We start from the raw sequence: 23,643 nt of genomic DNA, 5'->3' as shown, positions 1-23,643 counted from the left end.
GGGAAGTAAGAGAAAAAATAAACATGTGGGATACATGAAACTAAAAAGTTTTTTCACAGCAAAGGAAACCATCAATAAAACAAAAAGGGATCCTACTGAAGGGGAAAGATATTTGCCAATGATATATCAGATAAGGGGTTAACATCCCAAATTTATAAAAAACTTACTCAACTCAACTCAAAAAAAACCAAACAACCCAATTAAAAAATGGGCAGAGGACATGAAGAGACATTTTTCTAGAAAGGACATACAGATGGCAAATAGACATATGAAAAAATGCTCAACCTCACTAACCATCAGAGAAATGCAAATAAAAACCACAATGAGATACCACCTCACCCCAATCAAAATGGCTGTCATCAATAAATCAACAAACAACAAGTGCTGGCAAGGATGTGGAGAAAAGGGAACCCTTGTGCACTGTTGGTGGGATTGCAGATTGGTGCAGCCACTATGGAAAACAGTATGGAGGTATCTCAAAAATCTGAAAATGGAACTACCTTATGATCCAGCAATTCCACTCCTAGGTATCTATCCGGAGAAATCCAAAACTTTAATTCAAAAATCTTTATGCACTCCTTTGTTTATTGAAGCTCTATACACAATATCCAAGACATGGAAACAACCGAAATGCCCATTGGTAGATGTCTGGATTAAGAAAATGTGGTACCTTTATACAATGGAGTATTATGCAGCCATAAAGAAGAAAGAAATCTTACCATTTGCAACAACATGGATGGACCTAGAGAACATTATGTTAAGTGAAATAAATCAGACAGAGAAAGACAAATACCATGTGATCTCACTTATATGTGGAATCTAAAGAAAAGAATAAGTGAATGAACTAATCAGAAACAGTTTTGGAGACACACAAGATAAACTGAGGGTTGCTAGATGGGAGGGGGTGTGGGCATAAGGGGGAAGGTGTGGGGATTAGAAAACAGTCAGTAACCACAAGATGGCCACGGGGTTTTGAAAATTAATTTGGGGAATGTAATCAACAATGTTGTAAAGATTTGTAGGGTATCTGATGGACACTTGTCTCATTAGGGGCCCACCTCTAATGGAATAATGTAGATGCCTGATCACTGCATTGTATACCTGAAGCTGAAGCTGAACAATAATGAATGTCAACTACAAGTTTATATATATATAAACTTACAAGAAGCGGAGTACAGCATTAGAAATAGAGACTGTGGAAATGTAATGGCTCTGTGTGATGTCAGAGGGATAGTGGATGGGGGAGGGGGATTCACAGAGTGTGAGGGATATAAATGATAAACGTCTAAGTATTACTTTGTCTTGTGCACCTGAAACTAATAAAAAAAATAAGATAAAAATAATCTAATATATAGTTACATAAAGAAAAAGACTACAGAAAAACAAAATCTCTTTAATATTCCCTTTAAATCCTTTTGAAACTCAGTAGCAAAGAGACTATAAAAGATGTTAAATTATAATGATCATTAAAATACTTTCACAGAAAAAAAATAAAAGGACCCAGTGATCCCTCTTCAGGGTATTTATCCATAGAAACCGGAAACATTACTTGAAGGATACATGTGCATCCATATGTTCATTGCACCATTGTTTACAATGGCCAAGATGTGGAGGCAGCCTGGGTGTCCATCAATGGATAAAGAGAAGGTGGTACATATATACAATGGAATATTGCTTGGCCACAGAAGGGAATGAGTTCTTGCTATCTTCAGAGGCATGGATGGACCTGGACGGTGTTGTGCTGAGTGGAGTATGTCAGACAGAGAAAGATATGTGCAATGTGATTTAGCTTATATGTGGAATATAGGAACAAAATTAACAAACAAAACAGAAAAAATCTCATAGATACAGGGAATATTTTGAATGTTGTTGATAGGAGAGAGCTTTGGAGTGTGGGTGAAAAATGTGGAAGGAATAAGAAGAGCAAATTAGTTGTTACAAAGTAGTCATCGGAATGTAGAGTATAGCATAAGAAATATTGGCAATAACATTGTAACAACTATGTAGGGTGTCAGATGGGTAGTAGATTTGTTGGAGTGAGAGATGGGAGGGGGTCAGGGGGAAGGGTGAAAAGGTAAAGGGATTAAGAAGTTTAAATTGGAAGTTACAAAATAGTCATGGAGATGTAAAGTAAAGCATAGGGAATATACTCAATGACATGGTAATAACTATGTATATTGCTAGGTGGGTGCCAGATTAGTCAGGGGGAATCACCTCTTAATTTATATAAATATCTAACCACTATGCTGTACACCTGAAATTACTATAAAATAATATTGGATTATGTCATAGAAATGGCGTGAGGTAAGCCTCTTGAAATCTCCCCTGGAATTTACAACAAATCAACAGCTATAATTCCACAAAGGATTCCATGCGCAGCAGAAAGGCAGGACTAAGAGATGCGCAATTAAAATCATCTAAAAGTGGGAAAATTGGGCGACTGAGGGGGTACAGGAAGGAGGGAAGGGGGAAGTGCAGAGACACTGGCCACACATGGGGCACAGGACAGACACAGACCAGAGCAAGGAACTCCAGCTCCCTGCATTCCAGAGCTACAGCAGTCATGGGAGAGGGAAGAATTTGGACAGCTAGCACTCCCCTAATGGCCCACAGTCCTGCCTGAGATATCAGCATATACCATGTTTGCCTGAAAATAAGACCTAGTCAGACCATCAGCTCTAATGCGTCTTTTGGAGCAAAAATTAATATAAGATCAAGTCTTATATTAAAATAAGACCGGGTCTGATATAGTATAATATAAGACCGGGTCTTATATTAATTTTTTCTCCAAAAGATGCATTAGATCTGATGGTCCAGCTAGGTCATATTTTCAGGGAAACACAGTAACACAGCTGAACCCAACACTCATGGCAGAGACCTAGGAGCAAAACAGAGAGAAGAAGGGTGAGAACAGTAGTTTAAGCCCTCACTGTCAAGCAGAGGACAGTAGACATAGGCACAGAGCCTGACTGACTTCCTCCCCAACCTCCCAGAGCTTGCCACACTCCCACTCTCCCAGTGCTAGAAGCAGAATGGTAGCAGTGTCAGACCAAAACAACAGAATATTTGTAGTTCTGAGAACTGTGGCCCTGCAGCAACGGACTCATGAGCGAACAAGTTCTGACAAAAGGGAGGGGCCCTTGTGTACTGCATTGGCTGTGTTCGTTGTTGTGGCCATTGCTCAGTGTCACCTCCCTCAAGCCACACTGCCCCTGCCCCCACCTATCTGGGCAGATCACTGCAAGGGTAAACAGAGCCACTGAAACACACAGACTCTGAATCTGGTGCATGGACAGCATATATATATGCTGCATATATATATATATATATATATATATATATATATATATATATATATATATATATGTACTTACAAGAAGTGGAGTACAGCATTAGGAATAGAGAGAGTGGAAATGCAATGGCTCTGTGCGATTTCAGAGGGATAGTGGATGGGGGGAGGGGTTTCACACAGTGTGAGGGATATAAAAGATAAACGTCTAAGTATTATTTTGTCTTGTGCACCTGAAACTAATAAAAAACAAAAAAAGAACAAAACAAAGCTCCAGAAAAAGAACTAAGGGAAACAGAGATAAGCAATCTATCAGGTGCAGAGTTCCAAACACTGATTATAAGAATGCTCAATGATCTCAGGGAGAACTTCAACAGAGAGAGGAAAACCATTAAAAAAAAAAACAGTCAGAAATAAAGAATACGATAATGGAAATGAAGAATATATTACAGGTAATCAACAGTAGATAGGCAAAGCAGAGGATCCAACCAGTGAGGTAGAAGATAAGGTAGCAGAAAACACCCAACCAGAACAGCAAAAAGAAAGAGGAATCCAAAAAATTGAGGAGAATTTAAGGGGCTTCCAGGACAATATCAAGCACACCAATATTTGCATTATAAGGGTACCAGAAGGAGAAGAGAGAGAGCAAAGTATTGAAAACCTATTTGAAGAAATAATGACAGAAAACTTCCTTAACCTGGTGAAGGAAATGGACATACAATCCAGGAAGCAGAGAGAGTTCCTAATAAGATAAACCAAAAGAGGCCCACACCGAGACACATCATAATTAAAATGCCAAAAGTCAAATACAAAGAGAGAATCTTGAAAGCAGCAAGAGAAAAGCAGATAGTTATGTACAAGGGAGCCCCCATAAGACTTCTCAGCTGATTTCTCAATAGAAAATTTGCAGGCAAGGAGAGGCAGGAAATATTCCAAGTGATGAAAAGCAGAGACATACAACCAAGATTGCTCCACCCAGCAAGGCTATCATTTAGAACTGAGGGACAGATAAAGCACTAGGTCTATCAGGGTAATAGATGGGAATGGGGTTAGGGGCAGGGTGAAAAAGGTGAAGCCAATTAAGAAATACATATTGGCAGTTAATACAGTATGGGAAATATAATCAACAATGTTGTAAAGATCATGTAAGGTGCCAGATGGACACTGGACTTATCAGGGGGGGGCACGTCATAGACTGTAGATGCCTGTCCAATGTGCTATACACCTAAAGATGAAATAGAATAATACTGAATGTCAACTATAACTAAATATATAGGTATATATAGTCACGGGATGTGGATTACAGCATAGGGAAGATAGTCAATGTTATTGTAACAGCTATATAAGATGTCACAGTGTTAGTAGCTTAGGGGGTGGGTTATCACCTTATGAGGTGTTTAAATGTCTATTACCATGTTTCCCTGAAAATAATACTGGGTCTTTTTTTTTAATTTATTGGGGTGATAATTGTTAGTAAAATTACATAGATTTCAGGTGTAAAATTCTGCATTACATCATCTATAAATCCCATTGTGTGTTCACCACCCAAAGTCAGTTCTCCTTCCATCACCATATATTTGATCCCCTTTACCCTCATCTCTCACCCCCACATCCTTACCCTCTGGTAACCACTAAACTATTGTCTGTGTCTATGAGTTCTTGTTTCTCATTTGTTTGTCTTGTTCTTTTGTTGTTTTCGGTATATATAACACATGTCAGTGAAATCATATGATTGTCTGCTTTTTCTGTCTGACTTATTTCACTTAGCATTATACTCTCAAGATCCATCCATGTTGTCACAAATGTTCCTATATCATCTTTTTTTTTTTTTTTAATTTATTTTTAATTTATTGGGGTGACAATTGTTAGTAGAATTACATAGATTTCAGTTGTGCAATTCTGTATCACATCATCCATAAATCACACTGTGTGTTCACCACCCAGAGTCAGCTCCCCTTCCATCACCATACATTTGATCCCCCTCACCCTCATCCCCAACCCCCCAACACCCTTACGCTCTGGTAACCACCAAATTACGTTCCCCAGATTAATTTTCAAACCCCGTGGCCATCCTGTGGTCACCGACTGCCCTCCAATCCCCTCACCCTCCCCCCCACCCCCCACCCCCCCCCCGCCCATCTAGCAACCCTCAGTTTTTCCTCATTGTCTCCCAAACTGTTTCTGATTAGTTCATTCACTTATTCTTTTCTTTAGAATCAGCAAATAAGTGAGATAATATGGTACTTATCTTTCTCTGTCTGACTTATTTCACTTAACATAATGTTCTCTAGATCCATCCATGTTGTTGCAAATGGTAAGATTTCTTTCTTCTTTATGGCTGCATAATACTCCATTGTATAAATGTACCACAGTTTCTTAATCCAGTCCTCTACCGATGGGCATTTTGGTTGTTTCCATGTCTTAGCTATTGTGTATAGTGCTGCAATAAACATAGGAGTGCATAGAGATTTTTGAATTGAAGTTCTGGATTTCTCCGGATAGATACCTAGGAGTGGAATTACTGGATCATAAGGTAGTTCCATTTTCAGAATTTTGAGATACCTCCATACTGTTTTCCATAGCGGCTGCACCAGTCTGCAATCCCACCAACAGTGCACAAGCGTTCCCTTTTCTCCACATCCGCGCCAGCACTTGTTGTTTGTTGATTTATTGATGATAGCCATTCTGACTGGGGTGAGGTGGTATCTCATTGTGGTTTTTATTTGCATTTCTCTGATGGTTAGTGAGGTTGAGCATTTCTTCATATGTCTGTTTGCCATCTGTATGTCCTTTTCAGAAAAATGTCTCTTCAAGTCCTCTGCCCATTTTTTAATTGGATCGTTTGTTTTTTTGGAGTTGGGTTGAGTAAGTTTTCCATAGATTTGTGATATTAATCCCTTAGCAGATATATCATTGGCAAATATCTTTTCCCATTCAGTAGGATCCCTTCTTGTTTTATTGATGGTTTCCTTTGCTGTGAAAAAACTTTTTAGTTTGATATAATCCCACATGTTTATTTTTTCTCTTAGTTCCCTCGCGCGAGGGTGTATATCAGTAAAAATCTTACTCCGGGTAATGTCTGAGAAGTTTCTTCCTATATTTTCTTCTAGGTATTTTATGGTTTCAGACCTTACATTTAAGTCTTTAAGCCATTTTGAATTTATTTTTGTATATGGTGTAAGGAGGTGGTCCAACTTCATTGTTTTGCATGTGTCTGTCCAGGTTTCCCAGCACCATTTATTGAATAGACTGTCATTACTCCATCGTATATTCTTGCTTCCATTGTCGTAGATTAAATGGCCATATAGGCATGGATTTATTTCTGGACTCTCTATTCTGTTCCATTGATCTATGTGTCTGTTTTTATGCCAGTACCATGCTGTTTTGATTACTGTAGCCTTGTAGTATAATTTGAAGTCAGGTATTGTTATACCTCCCACTTTGTTCTTATTTCTCAAGATTGCCTTTGCTATTCGGGGTCTTTTATGGTCCCATATAAATTTTAGGATTATATGTTCTATTTCTGTGAAAAACGACGTTGGCAGTTTGATAGGAATTGCATTGAATATGTATATTGCCTTAGGCAGTATGGACATTTTAACTATATTAATTCTTCCTATCCATGAACATGATATGTGTTTCCATCTATTTATATCTTCCTTCATTCCTTTCATCAGTGTCTTATAATTTTCTGAGTATAGATCTTTTACTTCTTTGGTTAAATTTATTCCCAGGTATTTTATAGTCTTTGGAGCGATTGTAAATGGGATTGTTTTTTTAATTTCTCCTTCTGATGTTTTATTATTGGTATATACAAATGCAACTGATTTCTGAATATTAATTTTGTATCCTGCCACTTTACTAAATTCATCTATCAGCTCTAATAGCTTCTTGGTGGAGTCTTTAGGGTTCTCTATATATAGTATCATATCATCTGCATACAATGATAACTTTACTTCCTCCTTACCAATCTGGATGCCTTTTATTTCTTTTTCTTGTCTGATTGCTGTGGCAAGAACTTCCAGAACTATGTTGAATAGAAGCGGAGATAGTGGGCATCCTTGCCTTGTTCCTGATCTTAGGGGGAATGGTTTTAGCTTTTCCCCATTGAGTATGATGTTAGCTGTGGGTTTGTCATATATGGCCTTTATTATGTTGAGATAAGATCCCTCTATTCCCACTTTCTTAAGGGTTTTTATCATAAATGGCTGTTGGATTTTATCAAATGCTTTTTCTGCATCTATTGATATGATCATGTGATTTTTATTTTTCATTTTGTTAATGTGGTGTATCACATTAATAGATTTGCGGATGTTGAACCACCCCTGCATACCAGGGATGAATCCCACTTGATCGTGGTGAATGATCTTTTTAATGTATTGCTGAATTCTGTTTGCTAATATTTTGTTGAGGATTTTTGCATCTATGTTCATTAAAGATATCGGCCTGTAGTTTTCTTTTTTTGTGGTGTCTTTGTCTGATTTTGGGATCAGGGTGATAGTGGCTTCGTAAAAAGTGTTTGGGAGTCTTCCCTCCTTCTGGATTTTTTGGAAGAGCTTGAGGAGAATTGGTGATAATTCTTTTTTGAACGCTTTGTAAAATTCACCTGTAAAGCCATCTGGTCCAGGGCTTTTGTTTGTTGGGAGACTGTGGATTACTGATTCAATTTCCGTGGTGGTAATCAGTCTATTCAGGTTTTCTGTTTCTTCTTGAGTTAGCCTTGGAAGGTTGTACGCCTCTAGAAAATTGTCCATTTCTTCCAAATTGTCAAATTTGTTGGCATATAGTTGCTCATAGTAACTTCTTAAAACTCTTTGTATTTCTGCAGTGTCCATTGTCACTTCTCCTCTTTCGTTTCTGATTTTATTAATTTGGGTCCTCTCTCTCTTTTTTTTAATGAGTCTGGCTAAAGGTTTGTCGATTTTGTTTATCTTCTCTAAGAACCAACTCTTGGATTCATTGATCTTTTGTATTGTTTTTCTGGTTTCTATTTCATTTATTTCTGCTCTGATCTTTATTATCTCCTTCCTTGTGTTCCCTTTGGGCTTATTTTGCTGTTCTTTTTCCAAATCCCTTAAATGTGAAGATAAACTGTTGATTAGTGATGTTTCTTGTTTCTTTAGGTAGGCCTGCAAAGCTATGAATTTCCCTCTTAGGACTGCTTTCGCGGCATCCCATAGATTTTGGGTCGTCGTGTTTTCATTTTCATTTATCTCGAAATATCTTTTGATTTCTTCCTTGATCTCCTGCTTGACCCATTCATTATTTAGTAATAAGTTATTCAGCCTCCATGAATTGGTGTGTCTTCCCGTTTTTTTCCTGTAGTTCATTTCTAATTTCATAGCATTGTGATCAGAGAAGACAATTGGTATGATTTCAATTTTCTTAAATTTATCAAGACTTGTTTTGTGGCCTAACATATGATCTATCTTGGAAAATGTTCCATGTGCGCTTGAAAAGAAGGTGTATTTTGCAGCATTGGGGTGAAATGTTCTGAAAATATCGATTAAATCCAAGTGGTCCAATGTATCATTTAAGGCTGTTGTTTCCATATTGATTTTCTGTCTGGAAGACCTGTCCCTTGTGGTCAGAGGTGTGTTGAAGTCCCCGACTATAATAGTGTTACTGTTGATCTCTGCCTTTATGTCAGTCAGTACCTGTTTTATATATTTAGGTGCTCCTATGTTGGGTGCATAGATGTTTACTAGGGTTATGTCCTCTTGTCGGATCGATCCCTTTATTATTATATAGTGCCCATCTTTATCTTTTAGTATGTTCTTCATTTTAAAGTCTATTTTGTCAGAAATAAGTATTGCAACTCCAGCTTTTTTCTCGTTTCCATTTGCATGAAATATCTTTCTCCAACCCTTCACTTTCAGCCTGTGTGTGTCTTTTGTTCTGAGGTGAGTCTCTTGTATACAGCATATACAAGGGTCTTGCTGTCTTATCCAGTCAGCCACCCTATGTCTTTTGATTGGAGCATTTAATCCATTTACATTTAAAGTGATTATTGATAGGTACATAGATATTGCCATTTTTAAATTTGTAGTTAGGTTGTTTTGATCTTTCTTCTATTTACAGAAGTCCTTTTAGTATTTCTTGCAATGCTGGCTTGGTGGTAATAAATTCCTTTAGCTTATTTTTTTCTGGAAAGCTCTTTATCTCTCCATCAACTTTAAATGATAGCCTTGCTGGATAAAGCAATCTAGGTTGTAGGCCTTTGTTTTCCATCACTTTAAGTATCTCCTGCCACTCCCTCCTGGCCTTCAATGTTTCTGTAGAAAAATCATTTGATAGTCTTATGGGAGTTCCCTTGTATGTAACCCTCCGTCTTTCTCTTGCTGCTTTTAGGATTCTCTCTTTGTCTTTAAGCTTTGCCATTTTAACTATAATGTGTCTTGGTGTGGACCTGTTTGGGTTAATCCTGGTTGGAACTCTCTGCACTTCCTGGACTTGTATGTTGGTTTCCTTCATCAGGTTGGGGAACTTTTCAGACATTATTACTTCAAATATGTTCTCAATCCCTTGCTTGCTCTCTTCACCTTCTGGTATTCCTATGATGCGCATGTTGTTGCGCTTGATGTTATCCCAGAGGTCTCTTAGGCCATCTTCATTGTTTTTTATTCTTTTTTCTTTCTGTTGTTCCGTTTGGGTGATCTCTGCTACCTTGTCTTCTAAGTCGCTGATTCGATCCTCTGCTTCATCTAGCCTGCTGGTAATTCCTTCAAGTGAGTTTTTAATTTCGGTAATTGTGTTCTTTAGTTCCAACTGGTTTTTCGTTATGATTTCTACATCCTTCTTTATGTTTTCTCTAAGCTCGTTTGTTATGATTTCTACATCCTTCTTTATGTCTTCTCTAAGCTCCTTAAACATTCTTATCACCAGTGTTCTGAACTCTGTCTCTGAGAGGTTGGTTACGTCTGCTTCATTTGGTTCCAGTTGTGGAAGCTTCTTCTGTTCTTTTATTTGGGACATGTATCTTTGTTTCCCCATTCTGGCTGACTGTGTTTATTTTGATATATTAGGTAGATCCCCTAGAGTTCTTAGTTCTTGCTAGGTTATCTTATGTAGTATGTGTCCTTTATATTTGACTCGCACCACGTCGTCCTCCTCTGCGTGTGCTCCAAAGGTGAGTCTTGTGTTGTGTACACTGTCCCGTTCAAGAAGATCTTTAATTGCTTCCCGCTAATGAGCAGGTGGGGTCAACTCCTGGGCTGACCTGCCGTGAGACTTGGCTCTGCCCCCCGCAGGGCACTCTGCTGCGTGAGGGTTGACCACCCCAATGTGATTTGGCCTCTATGGGCTCCAGAGCCTGCCGAGAACCCCCTCTAGGTGTGTGACCTGCAGGTCAAACCCGGCTGCACTCCGATTTGGTCTGGAGTTGGCCCCGGATATGCCGAGTCCCGTGCCACCCAAGCTGGGCCCCGGCAGGGAAGTCCCAGAACAAGGCAAATCACCAAGCACAGCAGCAACGACAACAGCAAAGAGAAAAAAAAAAAAAAAAAACAACAGCCGATAACCCCCGCTCGACACAGGCAAAGATATCAAAGATACAAGACAAAGCAAAACAAAACCAAGCAAAGCAAAACAAAGCAAAACAAAAAGCAGCGACCGTCTCGGCCTGAGCCCACCAAGCAATGACCAGGTTGTCCTCTGCTGTACCAAAGAGCCCCCTGCTTATTGCGCAGGCAGAGCCGGTCACCTGGTGCTCAGAGAGACTTTGGGACTGCAGACTTAAAAGCGTGGGCCTGAGGGGTCTGGATGATAGTCTCCACAAAGTCAGTGCAGCTTCTGCCCTTGTCCGCACGTATGCACACCGAGAGGAGCACCACCAGTCCTTTGTCCAGAGCTCCAGAGTCCTAGGGCACTCCTTCAGTGTGTGTGTATGGGTGCTGGCGGGAGGTTTCTGATCTGCTGACCGTGCCTCACAAGCTGGGCCCCGGCAGGGCAGTTTCAGAACAAAGCAAATCACCAAGCACAACAGCAACAACAACAACAAAGAAAAATATCAAATACGTTCACATGCAAAACCACCTGATAACCCCACTCGACAGAGGCAAAGATATCAAAGATATAAAGACAAAGCAAAACAAGACAAAACAAAGCAATACAAAAAGCAGCGACAGTCTCGGCCTAAGCCCACCAAGCAATGTCCAGGTTGTTCTCTGCTGTACCAAGGAGCCCCCTGCTTATTGCGCAGGCAGAGCTGGTCACCTGGTGCCCAGAGAGACTTTGGGACTGCAGACTTAAAAGCGTGGGCCTGAGGGGTCTGGGTGATAGTTTTTACAATGTCAGTGCAGTTTCTGCCCTTGCCTGCACAAATGCACACTGAGAGTGGCACCACCAGATACGTGACCAAAACTCTTGAGTCTTAAGGCACCTCTTCAGTGTGTGAGTGCGGGCAGGAGATTTCTGATCTGCTGAAAGCCTAGAGCTGCGCCTGCCTCACTGCTGATCTCCGGGTGTGTCTCGGCAGCTGCACCCACCCCACCCTAGGCAAGCCAGGAAGGGTGGGGGCTGGAGATGGAGGGGTCTTCACTCTCCCAGCCCAGCCGTGCGTTGCCCTCTTCCCGCGGGCCAGAAAAGGTGGTGGCTGGGGGTGGAGGCGTCTCTTCTCTCCTAGCGCAGCCAAAATCACGCACACTGCCCAGTCTGCCTGGGTCAGGGCTGCCCGTCAGGCTTCCCAAAGCGTGAGCCTTAGATACCACTCCTCGGTTCAGGGGCCGGTTTAAGTCTCTGGAAGGGCGGGGTAGGATTGGGAGAGCAGGGCGGGGGGGAGGGGCCCAGGTATGGAGACTGCGCCCCCCGACCGCCGCAGGGCGCGCCGCCTTCCCGGCGGGAGAAATCAGCCGTGGGAGCAGGGAAAGAGCCTACCCCCGGTCTCTGCGCTCTCCGCTCTGCCTGGGATCCCGTGCGTGCCCGGCTCAGTGGTTTTCGGTTTTCGCCCCCGCCAGCTGAGGCTCCGTTGGGGGCTGGGCTCTCCCGCCGCTGCCGGCCGGGCGCTCTCACGCCGCTCCTCTTTTTCCTTTCCTTGCTCCGTCCCGTTACCGTACCTTCAAGAATTTCTTAGCTTCAAGTAATCCACGAATCTCCCCACTATATTGTGTGGTGGGCGAAAATTTCTTTGATGGGTTATAGTTCCCGTTTGCAACAAGATCCGGAGGAGAACTCAGAAAGTGCGCCCTGCTGCCGCCATTCCTATGATGTCCTCTATATCATCTTTTCTAACCGCCGAATAATATTCCATTGTGTATATATACCACAACTTCTTTAGCCATTCATATATCGAAGGACATTTTGGTTGTTTCCACATCTTGGCCACCGTAAACAAAGCTGCAATGAATATTGGAGCACAGGTGTCTTTATGTGTAGATCTTTTCAGATTTTTGGGGTAGATACCCAGGAGAGGGATTGCTGGGACATATGGTAATTCTATTCGTAATTTTTGGAGGAACCTCCACACTGCCTTCCATAATGGCTGCACCAGTCTGCATTCCCACCAACAGTGTATGAGTGTTCCTTTTTCTCCACAGCCTCTCCAACACTTGTTACTATTTGTCTTGTTGATGATAGCCATTCTGACTGGGGTGAGGTGATATCCCATTGTGGTTTTTATTTGCATTTCTCTGTTGATTAGTGATGTTGAGCATTTTTTCATATGTCTATTTGCCATTTGTATGTCCTCTTTGGAGAAATGTTTCTTCAGGTCCTCTGCCCATTTTTCAATTGGGTTGTTTGTTTTTTTGTTGTTGAGTTTCATGAGTTCCTCGTATATTTTAGATCTTAGACCCTTATCGGAGGCACTGTTTGCAAAAATCTTCTCCCATTCCGTTGGTTGCCTCTTTATTTTGTCAATGGTTTCTTTTCCTGTGCAGAAGCTTTTAAGTTTCATATAGTCCCATTCGTTTATTTCAGCTTTTACTTCCATTGCCTTCGAGTCAATTTCATAAAATGCTCTTTGAACCCAAGGTCTGTAAGTTCACTACCTATGTTTTCTTCTATGCAGTTTATTGTGTCAGGTCTTATGCTTAAGTCTTTGACCATTTTGAATTAATTTTGGTACATGGTGACAGATAGCAGTTCAGTTTCAATCTTTTGCACGTGGCTTTCCAATTCTCCCAGCACCATTTATTGAAGAGGCTGTCTTTCCTCCATTGTATGTTTTTAGTTCTTTGTCAAAAATTATCTGTCCATATTTATGTGGTTTTAATTCTGGGTTCTCAATTCTATTACATTGGTCTATGTGTCTGTTTTTCTGCCAATACCATGCTGTTTTGATTCTTGTAGCCCTGTAGTACAAGATAAAGTCAGGGAGAGTGATACCTCCAGTATTGTTCTTTTTTCTTAAGATTGCTTTGGCTATTCGGGGTCTTTTGTGGTTCCAAACAAATCTGATGATTTTTTGTTCTATTACTTTAAAAAATGCCATTGGGATTTTGATGGGGATTGAATTAAATCTGGATATTGCTTTGAATAAAATTGCCATTTTAACTATGTTGATCCTTCCAATCCATGAGCACGGAATGTCTTTCCATTTCTTTGTGTCTTCTTCAATTTCTTTCAAAAATGTCTTATACCTTTCAGCATATAGGTCCTTCACATCCTTGATTAAGTTTATTCCTAGGTATTTTATTCTTTATGCTGCAATTGCAAAAGGAATTTTTTTTTGTATTTCTTTTTCTGAGATTTCATTGTTAGTATATAGGAATGCAATGGACTTTTGTACGTTGATTTTGTAGCCAGCAACTATACTGTATTGATTTTTTCTACTAGCTTTTTGGTGGAGTCTTTAGGGTTTTCTGTATATACCATCATGTCATCTGCAAAGATTGATATCTTAACTTCTTCATTCCCAATGTGGATGTATTTTATTTCTTTCTCTTGCCTGATTGCTCTGGCAAGGACTTCCAACACTATGTTGAAAACAAGAGGTGATAGGGGACAGCCCTGTCGTGTTCCTGAATGTAGAGCAAAGGGCTTCAGTTTTTCACCATTAATTATGAGATTAGCTGAGGGCTTGTCATATATGGCCCATATTATGTTAGGTATTTTCTTTCTATACCTATTTTATTAAGTGTTTTAATCATAAATGGATGTTATATCTTGTCAAATACTTTTTCTGCATCAATTGATATAATCATATGATTTTTGTCCTTTATTTTGTTTATGAGATGTATCACGTTGATGGATTTGCGGATGTTGCACCATCCTTGTGCCCCGGGGATGAATCCCACTTGGTCGTGATGAATGATCTTTTTAATGCATTGTTGTATTCAGTTTGCTAGAATTTTGTTTAGGATTTTTGCATCTGTATTCATCAGAGATATTGGTCTGTAGTTTTCTTTTCTTGTGTTGTCCTTACCAGGTTTTGGTATCAGGGTAATGTTGGCCTCACAAAATGAGTTAGGGAGTACTGTCTCTTCTTCACTTTTTTGGAAGAGTTTGAGCAGGATTGGTATTAGATCCTCTTGAAGATTTGGTAGAATTCACTAGTGAAGCCATCTGCTTTTGGGAAGGTTTTGGATGACTGATTCAATTTCGTTACTGGTGATCAGTCTGTTTAGATTTTCCGGTTCTTCATGGTTCAGTCTTGGAAGGTTATATGTTTCTAAGGACTTGTCCATTTCTTCTAGGTTATTGAATTTGGTGGCATATAGTCCTTCATAGTATTCTTGGATGATCCTTTGTATTTCTGTGGTGTCCGTGATAACTTCCCCTTTTTAATTTCTGATTTTGTTAATTAGTGTCTTCTCTCTTTTTATTTTAGTGAGTCTAGCCAAGGGTTTGTCAATTTTGTTAATCTTTTCAAAGAACCATCTCTTTGTCACATTACTTTTTTCTATTGTCTTTTTGTTCTCTATTTCATTTAGTTCTGCTCTGATTTTTGTTATTTCCTTTCTTCTGCTGACCTTGGGTTTCACTTGTTCTTCTTTCTCTAGTTCTTTAAGGTAAAACATGAGGTTATTTATTTGGGATTTTTCTTGTTTCTTGAGATAGGCCTGTAATGATATAATTTTCCCTCTTAAAACTACTTTTGCTGCATCCCAAAAATTTTGGTAGGATATATTTTCATTGTCATTTGTTTCTATGTAGCTTTTGATCGCTACTCTAATTTCTTCTTTGACCCAGTCGTTCTTCAAAAGTATGTTGTTTAAATGTCCATGTATTTGGGTTTTTTCCTCCTTTCTTTTTGCAGTTGATATCCAATTTCAAAGCCTTGTGATCAGAGAATATGCTTGGTATGATTTCAATCTTCTTAAATTTGCTGATGCTGATTTTATGTCCCAATATATGGTCTATCCTTGAGAGTGTTCCATGTACACTAGAAAAGAATGTATAGTCTGATGTTTTAGGATGAAGTGCTCTATATATGTCAATTATGTCCATTTCATCTAATGTGTCATTTAGGGCTGCTATTTTGTTATTTATTTTCTGTTTGGATGATCTATCCCTAGCTGTCAGTGATGTATTTAGGTCCCCTAGTGTAATTGTGTTTTGTCAATTTCTCCCTTTAGTTCTGTTAGTAGTTGCTTGGTATATTTCGGTGCTCCTTAATTGGGGGCATAAATATTAATGACTGTTATGTCTTCTTGTTGTATAGTCTCCTTTACCATTTTGAAATGTCCATCTTTGTCTCTTGTTATCTTTTTCACCCTGAAGTCTCTTTCATCTGATATCATTATGGCTACACCTGATTTTCTCTGGGTACCATTTGCTTGGAGTGTCACTTTCCACCCTTTCACTTTGAGTCTATGCTTGTCCTTGTACCTGAGATGTGTCTCTTGGAGAAAGCATATGGTTGGGTTTAGTTTTTTGATACAATCTTCTACTCTGTGACTTTTTATTGGTGAGTTCAGTCCATTTACATTTAAAGTGATTATTGATATGTGAGGATTTCCTGTCATTCTGTCTTTAGTTTTCTGGTAAGCCTGTGTCGCCACTGTTTCTTCGTCTTTTTGTTGCTGTCTATTATTTCTGTATGGTGCTATTCTATGACGTTTCCTTTTGTTTCTTCTTTTATTACAGTATCTCTTTCAGTTCTGGATTTTTTTGTGTGTGGTTACCCTTAAGTTTATGTAAAAGAAAGTTTGATATTTAGAGTATTCCATTTTCTTCAGCATGCCTACTTTCTCCATTCCCATTATCGGTTCAGGCATTTACTCTCCCCCTTTTTATGTTTTGGTTGCCACAAATTGTCCCTGTTGATGGTGGTCGAATTTCCTCCTTTAGTATTTCTTGTAGTGCAGGTCGTGTATTAGAAAATTCCCTCAGCTTCTGTATGTCTGGAAAGGTCTTTATTCCTCCTTCATATCTAAAGGATATCTTTGCTGGTTATATTATTCTTGGCTCATAATTTCTATCTTTCAATAGTTTGAATATTTGGTTCCACTCCCTCCTGGCTTGTAGAGTTTCTGCTGAAAAATCTGATGATAATCTAATGAGCTTTCCTTTATAAGGTTACCGTCTTCTTTTCCCTGGCTGCCTTGAGAATTCTTTCTTTGTCGTTGATTTTAGACAGCTTCAATACAATGTGCCTTGGAGAAGGCCTGTTGGGATTGAGGTAATTAGGTGTTCTATTTGCTTCTTGGATTTGAGGATCCAGTTCTTTCCACAAGTTTGGGAAGTTCTCATCAACAATTTGTTTGAATATATTTTCTGTTCCCTTCTCTCTTTCTTCTCCTTCTGGTATGCCCATTATTCTTATATTGCTCTTTCTGATGGAGTCAGAAAGTTCTTGTAGAATTCTTTCATTTCTTTTAAGTCTCAAGTCTCTTTCTTCTTCCATCTGTGTCATTTCCAGGTTTCTATCTTCGATGTCACTGATTCTTTCTTCCATCTGGTCAACTCTACTACCTAAGCTTGTTATTTCATTCTTAATTTATTCTATTGAGTTTTTAATCTCCAGAAATTCTATTTGGTTCTTTTTAAAAATTTCAATCTCTTTCGTAAAATGCTCATGTTTTTCTTTGATTGTGTTTCTGAGTTCATTAAATTGCCTTTCTGTGTTTTCTTGCGTCTCGTTGAGTTTTTTTAGAACTGCAATCTTGAATTCTCTGTCGTTTATGTCACATATTTCCATATCTGTAAGTTCCTTTTCTGGATACTTTTCACTTTCTTTCTGAGGTGTCTTGTTGCCTTGGTTATTCATGGCAATTACTGATTTATTATTTCTCTTCCTAGACATCTACAGGAGGGGCTTCTCCAACAAGTTGATAGGAAGTGGTCTTTCTTTTGTTTTCCAGTACTTGTTGGTAGAATGTTTTATTTTCTCTCCGACTGCAGCCTTTTATTTCTCTCACACGGTAGTGCTATGTTTTCTCTGCACTATTTCAGCTTCTCACACAATGTGGAGACTCCCTGGGAGACAGGCTTCTATTCTGTTAATAGTTTGCTTGGGTCACAGGGCACAGTGTCCGTGTGGGTTTGCGGAGAGCTTTTGAAGTTCCAAAGCTCTTCCTGCACCAGATTCAGAGCCCGTATGTTTCAGCAGTTCGTTTACTCTTTCAGGGATCCACCCAGATAGGTGGGTCCAGGGGCAGGGTGAATTGTGAGAGGTGGCCCAGAGCAATGGCGGCGACCACCACCACAGCGGGTCCCACCTCCACAGCTCCCTCCCCTCTTCCGGAACCAGTTGGGTTGTGAATCTGTGTCTGCTGTCCACAGTTCTCAGTATAGCAAATATTCTGTTCTTTTGATCTGACAGTGCTACTCTTCCTATTCCAGCACCAAGCAGGTGGGGGCGGGGTGAGCTCTGGGAGGGTAGGGAGGGGGCGGCTAGTCTCAGTGCCTAAGTCTTCCGTTCTCTGCTCAGCTGTGAGAGCTTAAACCACCGTCTTCAGCCCTCTTCCCTCAGTCCTTGCTCCGAGGTCTCTGCCGTGAGCGTTGGTTTCAGCCATGTTATATGCTGCCCCCTCAGCCCTGTGGGCCATAAGCGGAGCCCGAGCAGTCCGAGTTCTTCCCTCTCCGGCAGCTACGGTAGTTCCCGATGCAGCGAGCTCGGAGCACTGAGCTAGGTCTGTGTCCTGCACCCGCCCACGCGGCTCTGCTTCCGCTCGCACGATTTGCCCTCCTTTCGGTGATTTCAGTAGTGGGCCTCTTCCTCTTGCCCATCTGCTGTGCAGGGAGTCCTTTGTGGAGTTATTGTTGTTCGATTAATTGTAAATTCCAGGGGAGCTTTACAGAGGCTCACCTCATGCGACCATTTTGATGACATCACTCCAATACTGGGTCTTATATTAAGGTTTGCTCCAAAAGACACATTAGGGTTTACGTTCAGGGGATGTCATCCTGAAAAATCATGCTAGGGCTTACTTTCTGGTTAGGTCTTATTTTCAGGGAAACATCATACATTGCTTTGTACACCTGAAACTAATAACCAAAATTAAAAAAAAGAAAGAACACCAGTGGAACTGTAACAGCTATATATGATGTCAGAGGGGTAGTAGATTGGGGGAGAGTGGTTTCCACTTTGTGAGTGGTGTAAATGTCTTAACTATTACATTGTTTTGTACACCTGAAACTAATAAAAAAAATTTTTTTAAAGAAAATGAAGAAACTGCTCAAGGCAATAATCTAACCTTCCTCCTTAAAGCATTGTTAAAATATAATGCTGCATAGTTAGTTGGCATTAAAATGCAATCTTTATTCGCAACTGTGCTCTACACTCATTGGAGGACTATCAAGGACCTAGAACATACTGCTAATGCTAACAGTCATGCACCCTTGAGGGGACAGTTACTCTCTGTTATGCCTGAGACTTACTTTTACATTGACCAGTGATCTGTCTAGATTGTTGGGTAAGAGGACTTTCACTGCTGTGTTCTTTGGATTTCCTTAGAGTTGTATTTATCTCAGGAACTTTATTTTGTAAATATTATGTACACTTTTTGTCTGGACTGAATTTATAAAGCAGTTAAAAGAACAAACTATGTGAGAGGTGAAATGTCTAAGTATTACATTGTTTTGTACACATAAAACTAAAAAACAAACACACAAAAAAAACTAAACCAAATTCAAGAAGTAGGGAGCAAATAATAAGGATTAGAGAGAAAATTAATAAAATAAAAAATATGAAAAAGAGAAAATTGACAAAATGAAAACGTGGTTCTTAAGAAGGTCAACAAAATTGAAAAAAAACACACTAATTAATAAAATTAGGAATGACAGAGGGGAAATTAGTATCAAGCTTACAGAAATAAAAAAATATATAAGGGAATCCTGTGAGTGATTGTTTTCCAACAAGTTAGATAATTTAGATGAAGTGAATAAGTTTCTATAAAACCATAGGAAGTATGAAAATATCTACAAAAAGTAAAGAGATTTAATAAGAAATATAAAACCTATGCACAAAATAAAGCACTGGCCCAGATACCTCACTTGTAAATTCTAAAAAAAGAAAAAATGTTTAAAGAATAATATTAAATTTTTACAAAACCTTTCAAAAAACAGAAAAGAAGAAATGCTTTTCATTTCATTCTGTGAGGCAAGTAATACCCTGTTACCAAAACCAGACAAAGGATTTTACAATAAAACTACAAACCAATAACTCTTATAAATAGACACAAATATCTTCAACAAAACACTAGCAAACTTAATCCTACACTATATAGAAATATTGAATACCCTAATCAGTTTATTCCAGGAAGCAAGGCTAGTTTTACATCTGTATATAAATTAATGTAATACACCATGTCAATATAATAAAGGACAAAAACTACATTATTTTCTCAATAGATGCAGAAAAAGCGTTTGACAAAATTTAATACCCCATCATGAAAAAAACAACAAACATTATAAAATGGAATTTCCTCAATGTGATTAAGGACCTCTATGAAAAACCTACAGTTTAAGTTATACTTAGTGATAAAAGGGTAAATGACTTCTCCCTTATTTGAAAAACAAAATAAGGACATCCACTTTGATAACTTCTGTTCAACCATATACTAAAAGTTCTAGCCAGTACAATTAGTCAAGAAAATGAAATAAAGTGAATCCACAATGAAAAGACAGATGACATAACCTTGTAAATAGAAAATTGTATAGAATCCACTAAAAAGTACTAGACTAATAAATTATTTCAATAATGTTGCAGGATACAAGATCAATATACAAAAATTACTTGTATTGCTATATAGTAGCAAAGAACAAACCAAAAAGTTAGAAAACAATTCTGTTTCATGCTAAGTGAAATAAGTCAGACAGAAAAAGTCAAGAACCATATGATTTCACTCCTATGTGGGATATAAAACTGAAAGACACAAATGGACAAGACAAACAATCAAAAACTCATAGACACAGACAACAATTTAGTGGTTACCAGAGGGTAAGGAGGGAAGGTGAGTGGTAAAAGAGGGTAAAGGGGGTCAAATATAGGGTGATAGAAGGAGAACTGACTCTGGATGGTGAACACACAATGCAATATATAGGTGATGTATTATACAATTGTATACTTGAAACCTATATAATTTTACTAACCAATGTCACCCCAATAAATTTAATTTAAAAATAATAAAATACATAAAATAAATTTAACAAAAGAGTTAAATCCGTTAATATCCCAAACTGATATTAATCAAACTACAAAACACTGTCCAAAAATTTATAGAACTAAATAAATAGAAAGACATAACATGTTAAGATATCAGAAGACATAATGTTGTTTAGATGGAAACACTCCTCAAATTGATAACAGATTCATCACAATCCCTATCAAAATCTTTTTTTTTTAACTCTATGAGTTCCCCTCACTTTTTTTTTTTAATAAATGTTATTGGGGAATATTGGGGATCAGTGTGTTTCTCCATGACCCATCAGCTCCAAGTTGTTGTCCTTCAATCTAGTTGTAGAGGGTACAGCTCAGCTCCAAGTCCAGTCGCCATCTTCAATCTTTAGCTGCAGGGGCCATAGCCCACCATCTCATGTGGGAATTGAACCAACAACCTTGTTGTTGAGAGCTCGTGCTCTAACAAGCTGAGCCATCTGGCTGCTCAGTGGCAGTTCATCATCCTCAATCTAGTTGTGGAAGGCACAGCCCACTGGCTAACGCAGGAATTGAACCAGCAACCCTGTTGTTCAGAGCTCACACTCTAACCAACTGAGCCATCCGGCCACCCCTTCCTAACAAAATCTTTGATGGCTTCTTAGAAATTGTGAAGCTAGTCTTAAAATTTATACAGAGGTTCAATGTACTCCGAATAGCCAAGGTGATCTTGAAAGTGAATGAGAAAGTTGGAAGACTCACACATTCAAAGTTCAAAACTTACTACAAAGAAACAGTAATCAAGATAGTGGGGTATTGTCATAAAGTAAACATATAGATCAATTATATAGAACTCAGAATCTAGAAAGAAATAAACCCTTACATTTATAGTTAATTGAATTTCAACAAGGATGCCAAGGCAATTGAATGGAGAAGTAATAGTTATTTTTTTGTTTTTGCTGTCACTGGATTTTTTTTTTTCTCCAAAAATTGGTGCTCGGCAAAATGGATACACACATGCAAAAGAATAAATTTAAGCACCTGCCTGACACTATATACAAAAATTTACTCAAGGCCGGCCCGGTGGCTCAGGCAGTTGGAGCTCCATGCTCCTAACTCCGAAGGCTGCCAGTTCGATTCCCACATGGGCCAGTGGGCTCTCAATCACAAGGATGCCAGTTCAATTCCTCAAGTCCCGTAAGGGATGGTGGGCAGCACCCCCTGCAACTAAAGATTGAACATGGCACCTTGAGCTGAGCTGCCACTGATCTCCCGGATGGCTCAGTTGGTTGGAGTGCATCTTCTCAACCACAAGGTTGCCAGTTCGACTCCCGCAAGGGATGGGGGGCTGCGCCCCCTGCAACTAGCTACGGCAACTGGATGGGGAGCTGAGCTGCGCCCTCCACAACTAAGACTGAAAGAACAACAACTTGAAGCTGAATGGCACCCTCCACAACTAAGATTGAAAGGACAACAACTTGACTTGGAAAAAAGTCCTGGAAGTACACACTGTTCCCCAATAAAGTCCTGTCCCCCTTCCCCAATAAAATCTTTTTAAAAAAAATTTACTCAAAATGGAACAAAAACCTAAATATAAGAGATAATAGTGGTAAACTCTTAGAAGAAAACATAGGTATAAATCTTCAAGACCTTGCATTAAGCAATGTTTTTTGTTTGTTTGCTTGTTTTTGTTCTTTTTTAGGTTGGACACCAAAACACAAGCAACAAAAGAAAATGTAAATCAACCGGACGTCATGAAAATTAAAAACTTTTGTGCCTCAAAAGATACCACCAATAATGTTAAAAGACAACTCACACATCAGAAGAAAATTTTTGCAAATCATATATCTGAAAAAGTATTTGAATCTACAAAGTATAATGAACTGCTACTCTCAAGAATAACAATACAAATATTGAATCAAAAACTGGGCAAAGGATCTTAATGCATATATATATATATATATGCATTAAAGATACATATATATACACACATATGTATATATATATGTGTATATATATATATATATATATATATATATATATATCCAATAAGCACATGAAAAGATATTTAACATCATCATCCATCAGGTAAGTGCCAAGTAAAGTAACAATGATACATCAATATTTTCAATATATTCTTGGTATGCTCTAATTGTATGAGTTTTCTTGGTATATATATGGTATATTTTGTCTCAGGATTATTATTACTTTTTTATTAGTTTCAGGTGCACAAAACAATGTAATAGTTAGACATTTATCATTTATATCCCTCACACATGACAACCCCCTCCCCACATCCAATACCCCTCTGACATCACACACAGCCATTACATTTCCACTGTCTCTATCCCTAATGCTGTACTCCGCTTCTTGTAACTGTATACATTATATATATATATATATATATATATATATATATATATATATATATACACACACACACACACACACACACACACACACACACACACACATATATATAAAACGTGTAATTGACATTCATTATTGTTCAGCTTCAGGTTCAGGTGTACAGTGCACTGATCAGTCATCTACATATTCCCTGAGGTGGTCTCCCTAAAGAGAAAAGTGTCCATTGGATACCCTACAAAATCTTTACAACATTATTAATTACATTCCCCAAATTGACTTTCATAACCCTGTGACAATCTTGTGTTACTGACTGTGCTTTCTAATCCCCTCACTTTCCCCCTTATCCCCACCCCCCCCGCATCTAGCAACCCTCAGTTTTTCCTCCTTGTCTCTGAGCCTGTTTCTGATTAGTTCATTCATTTATTGTTTTCTTTAGATTCCACATACAGGTGAGATCATATGGTATTTGTCTTTCTCTGTCTGACTTATTTAACTTAACATAATG

Source organism: Rhinolophus ferrumequinum, chromosome X (assembly GCF_004115265.2).
Source record: "Rhinolophus ferrumequinum isolate MPI-CBG mRhiFer1 chromosome X, mRhiFer1_v1.p, whole genome shotgun sequence".
NCBI classification, from domain to species: domain Eukaryota; kingdom Metazoa; phylum Chordata; class Mammalia; order Chiroptera; family Rhinolophidae; genus Rhinolophus; species Rhinolophus ferrumequinum.
Note: the sequence above shows the minus strand (reverse complement) of the source record.